Source organism: Camellia sinensis, chromosome 8 (assembly GCF_055761805.1).
Source record: "Camellia sinensis isolate YWXY chromosome 8, ASM5576180v1, whole genome shotgun sequence".
Taxonomy (NCBI): Eukaryota; Viridiplantae; Streptophyta; class Magnoliopsida; order Ericales; family Theaceae; genus Camellia; species Camellia sinensis.
The window spans coordinates 154,913,469-154,921,243 of record NC_138968.1 but is presented as its reverse complement, the minus strand read 5'-3'; positions in this window follow the sequence as shown (position 1 = coordinate 154,921,243).

The following is a 7,775-nucleotide window of genomic DNA, read 5'->3' as shown; positions in this document are numbered from 1 at the left end:
TGTGTTCACGGTGGCCTAGCTCGATACGGTTAAGGCTTTGGTTGGCTCGGTTAAGCAAAGCCACCCAGGGGCAGGGTGCAAAGGTGTGCCTGGCCAACCTAGTCAAGTCTGAAAGTGGAAATAAAGAGTGTTATGTCCAGATAACTAGATAGGGCTAAGTAAATAGGTGAAGTAAAAAAATAAAAAAGCCTAGCTCGGCTACATCTGGGCTACAGGCAGTTTTCAGTTCAGTTGTGAAAAAGGGCCAACTCAAGGTCTATAATACGGTTGGTGGTCAATGCGCAAGGTTATAACGCGTTTCTAGTTCGGTCATGTACAATCCTAAAGGTCGCAAACAAGTTCCTAGTTCGATTACAGCACGATTTTGGATCAAATATCATATTTTTCAAAATCTTGTAGGTGTGCCTTTGAGCTTGAGCATAAGGTTTTGGGTTTATGGTATTTGCTCAACACTCTGGTGCATATAAACGCGCATATATGGAGATTTAAGTGCTGAAAGTATAGAAATAAATAAAAAGGAACATAAAAGAGAAGCATTAGCAACTTACGAGTGTGAAGGCGTGAAAACAAAGTCCAACCAGCAAGAAGACCAACGAAATGTACACAGTAGTTACTTGGTTAGGGGTTGAAGCTCATGAGGTATGGATATGCAGCCCAAAATGCAGAGATTCTCTGAAGAACAAAGATGAATAGTAAAATGGTGACTGTTCAAAATGAAGGGGTTGTATTTATGTGAAAGACAAAACAACGGGCCTTTTTCAAAATTTTTGAGTAATGTGAAATGGCTAGCATGGTACAAGGAAGCTATCGATATGTGACATGTGTCCTGTTAAGGATGTGTTGACAAGCTTTTTTGAAGCGACATGCCGTGCGACTAGCACAAGTTCAGGAAGCCGAACAAACTTCAGTCTGGCGGAAATCAATGTTTTATCTCGGCTGAAATCGTTATTTCAACAAGATGGGACTTGGGTAACTCAGCTAGAAGTTCATAATCCCAAACATGCTTTGTAGATGGAATTAAGGGACAACTGAGAGGGTAATTTATGTGAAAATTCGGCCAAGCTAAGTACAACTATTGAAAAGGACCGAGCTAGGTGCAATTTCCTGGATGTTGGGCTGTACTACGGGCCAAGGTAAATAAGTTCGGTCCTTTATCCTGATAGTTCGGTCAGAGGTAGGCTACCAATGGCCTGGTCTGGCCGTCCTAAACTGAGGTGTTGTTGGAAAGAGGATCGAGGTATATAATAGCTCTGCAGGGCGTCGTCTAAATAGTAAAGACTTGCAGAGTAACCTGTAATAGCGCTGAGCTATGTGAGCATGGTCTGGCATAGGGCGCTGTAGACACCCCATTTTTGACCGACCTTAAGACTCAGACGTCATTGATTGAGCGCTTGGTGATGTTGCATAATGTGCTCGTTCAGAAGTTTCAGAGTTGCGGCCGTGAGCCCTGCCTCCGGACTTCCGAACCCTCTTTTGTGCTTTGCCTCGGTTTGCGAACCAGGCTCGGTTTTCTTTGTTTCTTTTCCTGAGGGAAGGGAGAGGTCCCGTAGACCATCTCTCAATGTCCGTAGGCTACATTTTGTGGTCGTAGGCCATTTTGCCCATTTCGGAGCCCGGTTTTCGGTTTTTCGGGATCGTTGGCCGTGTGCCTCGGTTCGGGACCGCCTAACCATCTCCGTTTGTTCTGATTTTTGGCATACATCTTATTTAATCCCTTTTGAGGGACACTGGGGTCTGAGAAACCCACTTCGTGGCCGAATGCCACTTTCGGTGCTTAACAGCCCATTTTCGGGACCTCGAACTGCGCGTTTTGGTCCCCGAGCATTCGTTTTGCAACGGTTTTCGTTCATTTTGGCAGGTACCTCTGTTTTATCACCGGGGAGGTCACTGAAGGGTGAAAGGCCAGTAATTGTTGCAGCAACCAGTTATACATCCTCCGACGCCCTCCGGCGCCCGTTTTTCACACTTCCGGGCTAATGTGTTGGACCCACATTCTTGAACTTTCAACCACATATTTGTGATGTACACACTTGGGAGGATCCTAAAAAGTGGTGGCCGGCCATTAATTCAATTTGACCTTTTTGAACCCCTCCTTCTGGGCTAATGTTGAATACCTTGGACCCACTTTCTTGAACTTTCAACCACATATTTGTGATGTACACACAAGGGAGGACCCTAAAAATTGGTGGCCGGCCAGTAATTCCACCTGACCCTTTTGAACCCCTCTTTCCGGGCTAATGTTGAACCCCTTGGACCCACATTCTTGAACTTTGAACCACATATTTGTGATGTACACACATGGGAGGACACCATCATGTGGTGGCCGGCCACTAAATCTGCTTGACCCTTTTGACCCCTATCCGGCTGGCTAGGGGGTGTGGCCGGCCGGCCACCTGCAGAAAAAGTAACTGGCCGGCCGAGATCCTTACACTGTTCACTTTACAGCTGTAGAGCTTTATCCCCTAGAAAATATCAATATCCGGGGGATATTTTGTGGGGGAAAGTTGCCCTCCTTTTCCCCCACCTTTGCACCCCCTTTTTTTCCCTTATAACCAGCAAGCCATATCATATGTTGGGGTTAGAAAAAATTGTCTTCAAGCTTCCATAGACAAATCCCTCTCTATCCCTCTCATTTCCTAAAAGAACTTCCAAGTCCCTAATCACCATTTCTTCTACACCACCAAGCTCTACCATCACCACTTCATTTCCAGCAACAAGGAGAGCTTCTCAAAGGCTAAAGGAGCTGCAAATTGGTCCAAGAAGCAACAAAAGCTTTAGTCTTCAAGGGTGAGTAACATGTCTCCTCTTTTGACCCTTTTTCTTGATCCATTTGTAAGCCCTATATGATTTTTGTTTCAAGCTCCGGCCCTAACTGAAATGGGCCCTCTTTTGAGCTCATCTTCACTTTTCATTAAGGGCTCAACCCTGTTTGAGCCCTCCATGATGCACTTGCTTCATTGATCCTCTTATATGTCATAATCTTGCATGCTATTTTTGGCCCATGAGTAATCTTTTTTTGAGCATGTTGTAAACTAATATTAGGCTTATTTTGAGCCCCTCTTCAACATTGAAGAAGGGCTCAACACCATTTGGGACTTCCATGTTATACTTACCTTTATACTCCCCTTTTGGTCCCATTTTTGCATGCAATGGCAGCCTACCATGCTTTTGTTTTTGGCCATTTTACAGTTCTGAAAAAGTGCTTATTTTGGTCCATTCTTCATGTTTCATTTAGGCCCTTTCATGGTTTGGGACCTCCATATGCCACTTCATGTTATATCTCTCTTTTATTCCCCATTCTTGCATGTTTTGTTAGCCTACCATGTTTTTGTTTTTGGCCATTTTACAGGCCTAGAGATAATCTTATTTTGGCCTATACTTCATGTTTCATTAACATTTTTTTTCTGTTTGGTGATTATTCTGTATACTTCATGTTATAGCACCTTTTGAGCCTCAATCTTGTGCCTTTTTTTAGCATGTTTGTATACTGATTTTGAGGCTGCCATATACTGTAAATATTCATATTTTTGGTCCCTCTTCAGTGTTGTAGAAGGGAATTTTTCAGTTTGGATTTTTCTTATATCACTTGCTTCATTACCCCTCTCTTGGCCCCTATTCTTGCATGCCATTTTTGCCCTACCTATGCTTGCTGTTTGGCCATGTTTATAACTGTGAAAGTGCCTTTTTTGGGACTGCCTAGCTTCTGTCTTTGCATTACATGTCCATATTGTGCATGTTTGGCATAGCTATAGGCCATTTCGGGTGCCTAAATTCGCATTTCGGGACAATTCCATGCATTTAGTGTCATTTCGCCTCATTTCGGGACTGTTTTCCCCCATATTTTAGTGCTGAAATTCTATTAGAATGATTGCTTTCCATTTCCATGTCATTTGCATCGCATTCTGCCATTGCCTCGGTTTGCGTGCCCGTGTGCACGCATTTCGAGGCACTTCATTTTCATCCATCGGCATCCTATGTGAGTGTGGCTGAGGCTCACTCATGTTGGTATAAGCCCATATCACATTCTCATGTCATTTGCATCGCATTCTGCCATTGCCTCGGTTTGCGTACCCGTGTGCACGCATTTCGAGGCACTTCATTTTCATCCATCGGTATCCTATGTGAGTGTGGCTGAGGCTTACTCATGTTGGTATATGCCCATATCATTCTTCCATGTCATTGCATCGCATTCTATCATCGCCTCGGTTTGCGTGCCCGTGTGCACGCATTTCGAGGCACTTCATTTTCATCCATCGGCATCCTATATGAGTGTGGCTGAGGCTCTCTCATGTTGGTGTAAGCCCATCTCATATTTCCATGCCATTGCATTGCGTATGCCATTGCCTCGGTTTGCGTGCCCGTGTGCACGCATTTCGAGGCACTTCATTTTCATCTATCGACCTCTTATGTGAGTGTGGCTGAGGCTCTCTCATGTTAGTATAAGTCCATGTTGCATTCTATATGTCATTTCCATGCCATTGCATTGCGTATGCCATTGCCTCGATTTGCGTGCCCGTGTGCACGCATTTCGAGGCACTTCATTTTCATCTATCGGCCTCTTATGTGAGTGTGGCTGAGGCTCTCTCATGTTAGTATAAGTCCATGTTGCATTCTATATGCCATTTTAGCCATATTGCATTGCGTATGTTATTTTCTCGGTTTGCGTGCTCGTGTGCACGCATTTCGAGACATCTCATTTTCATAGCATTGTGTATATTAGGATTGTATCTTAGTTGTATTTCATGCATGTCATGCATATTGCATCGTGTTCGGGATAGGAGTTAGCCCGGGCACGGGAAACGAGGTGCATTTCGTACTCCGAGTGACGGAATGTGTCTCAATTTCCCAGTCACCGACACTCCGGATCATCCATGATGGAGTTAGGTTTTATTGTGTTTTCATGTGCATTCATCCTATATTGAATTGTGCATTTCGATTCCTCGGCCATCATGCCTCGGTATGCGTGATTGGTGGCACGAGGATCGAGGTATGCATATATCTGTGAAAATACATTGCTATGCCCCTTTCCTGCTCTCTGTTGCAGCAAATGAAGAATCAGCAACTTTTTGGAGCTCAGCACGCTTTCCAAGGTTAACTGCTAAACAGAGGCTAATTGGGGCATCCCGGTGGATTTCCGCGCAAGACAACCCGGACATGCATAATCCATCAGAAGCAAGGCAGTCCCTGGCTTGCATGCCAGTTTTATTTATTTTCTTAGTTAATTCATTAATTAATTAGGAATTTGTATAATATTTGGACTGTAATATTCTTTCATTCGGGACTGTATTATTTATTCGGACCCTCTGCGCGAGGGCACAACTGTAATAAGTGTGCGTGTGTGTGTTGTATGTCTTCCAACCCCACGTCTTTCTCCCTTTTATTTATCCGCTTATGATGGTTATATTAGGGCATATTTCAATTAGCATACAGTATGATGGCATGTTTGCATTCATTCATCTGTTTTGCATGCACCGGGCTCGGCGCATCATACTAACTGCATTGTACTTTCAATTCCAAATTGAATACATGTTAGTTGTAGCATTCCATATGCCATGTTTAGAATAGCCGAGCCTGCTATAGTTGCATTTTGCATGTGTTGCATTAGGCATTTCTGTATACTTAGGATTCATGCATGATTTCTAATGAGTTCCTATTTTGGCTTGGAGTACTCGGTAAGTTTTATGCTTTAGCATCCTTACACGCGTGTGAGTGAATGCCATGAATAGCATGCTTACTATGAGGCTAATTGCTTATATGATATAACTGCTTGAATGCCCGTGGGTGAAGGTTGGGTTACTTGGATTGGAATAAATCATCAAATGTTTTAAGCCTACCTGCGGGTAGCAAACCATCTTTCAAAAACAAACATGAAATGTTTTGTTCCAATTCAGGCGATCCAGTCTATACTTGTATGCTGTGTGCATCACATAGTAACCTAGGCTAATAACCGGAATAAGAACTCACAATGTTTTCAAAAATAGATATCATGGTTAGTAGAGGCCGATCTTTGATCGGGCGAGCGGGGGTGCTCACGAAGTGACCTTCCCCAATCGTACCCAAGTTCCCGAGCCGAGGCAACTTTGGTGATGACGGACACGTGGCCTTTTGGCACCGAGTCAGGGTTTCCTAAATTTCCCATTAAAAAAAATATTTAGGTGGCGACTCTGTATCTGGCAAAGCAGTCCATGTTTGGCACTTCTTTCAAAAATCTGTTTTCTCAAAAACGATTTGCCGGATTTGGACTCTTTGGTTCAGATTTAGAACCGTGGCTGACAAAGTCGAGTCCGAGCTGTAGCGAGGTCCCCCGCGGGCTTGTTACAGGCGCGACCATGCTAGCTCGGTTGAGCTGTTACCAAACCGAGGTAAGGAGGTTTTAAGCCATCTCACTTGGCTAGCAATGAGTAGAGTGTTATGGACATTATTCACTAGGAGTGTGATTCCTAAGAGGACTCTTATAAGGAGAGTTGGAATCCTACTAGGATTGTGCCAGGTATAATCCATAAAAGCTCATAGCAGGACCTATGTACAGGTATCACAATTCTTACTCACTAATACAAGACTTTTGTGCTTATTGTCTATTTGTTGACTTAAGCATCAGAGAGGTTTTCGGCACACACTCGCCGGTTAGCTCACGTTTGTGTTTTCAGGTAGTAAAGTGACGACGTTTGGAGGAGTACAAACTCAATCAACAGGATTATACGAGAAAATTATTTCGTGCTTGTACAAAAAGCATATTGAGACAAGTTAAAGAAGATGATAGTGGATCTGATATAAGTGAAATGTTGCACAAAATTCACCAACTACTTTCTCACAATTCGTACTTGATTGTCATGGATGATGTGTGGAGCACTGCCAATGGTTGGTGGGATCGGATCTCTAGTGGGCTACCAAAGACACTGGGCCATAGCAGTTGCATCATAATCACAACAAGGAATGAGGAAGTTATAAAGAATATGGGAGTTGTGGATGCACGAATTCACTAGCTAAAGCTTCTAGATGAGGAAGAGAGTTGGTCTTTGTTCTGCAAAGTGGTTTTCATGGAAACAAAAGGGATATGTAAGAATCTTCAAATAGAAGGATTAGGGAAGGAAATTGTGAAAAAATGCCAAGGTCTTCCACTCACTAACGAGGCAACAGGAGGGTTATTGTGCTCGAAAACATCTTTCTGTGAGTGGAAATGCCTATACGATAATTTCCACAAAAAATTGGCAACAGAAGGGAATGGCTTTGTACTGGCTTCTTTGCAGCTGAGCTATGATGAACTCCCTGCTCATCTCAAGCATTGCATGCTATGTTTCTCAATTTATCCCCAAGACCATGAAATAAATGTTGAGTAGTTGGTTCGGTGGTGGATAGGGGAAGGTTTCATGCACAAGAGGAGATCAGAAACCGTTATAGAAATAGCTTATAGGTTTCTATCAGAACTAATTGGTAGATGCCTCGTTGAAGTCATGCGAAGGAGGAGTTACGATGGGAGAGTTTATAGCTGCAAAATGCATGACATGGTTAGAGACTTGACAATTAGGATTGTGAGGGAAGAGGAATTCAGCTGCTTTGATGATGGAGGCAGACAGATACCCACAATGGATTCTCGGCATTTGGGCGTTACAAATGAAATGAAATTCCATTCCCTGGAAAATAATTCAAAGATAAGAGCTCTATTACTTATGGACAGTTGATCGATTAGACTTAAAAGGAATTCTGGTTTAGCAAAAGTACTGTCTCTTAGGGTCTTAGACCTTTCACATGTTAAATTGGAAAACATTTGTGAATAT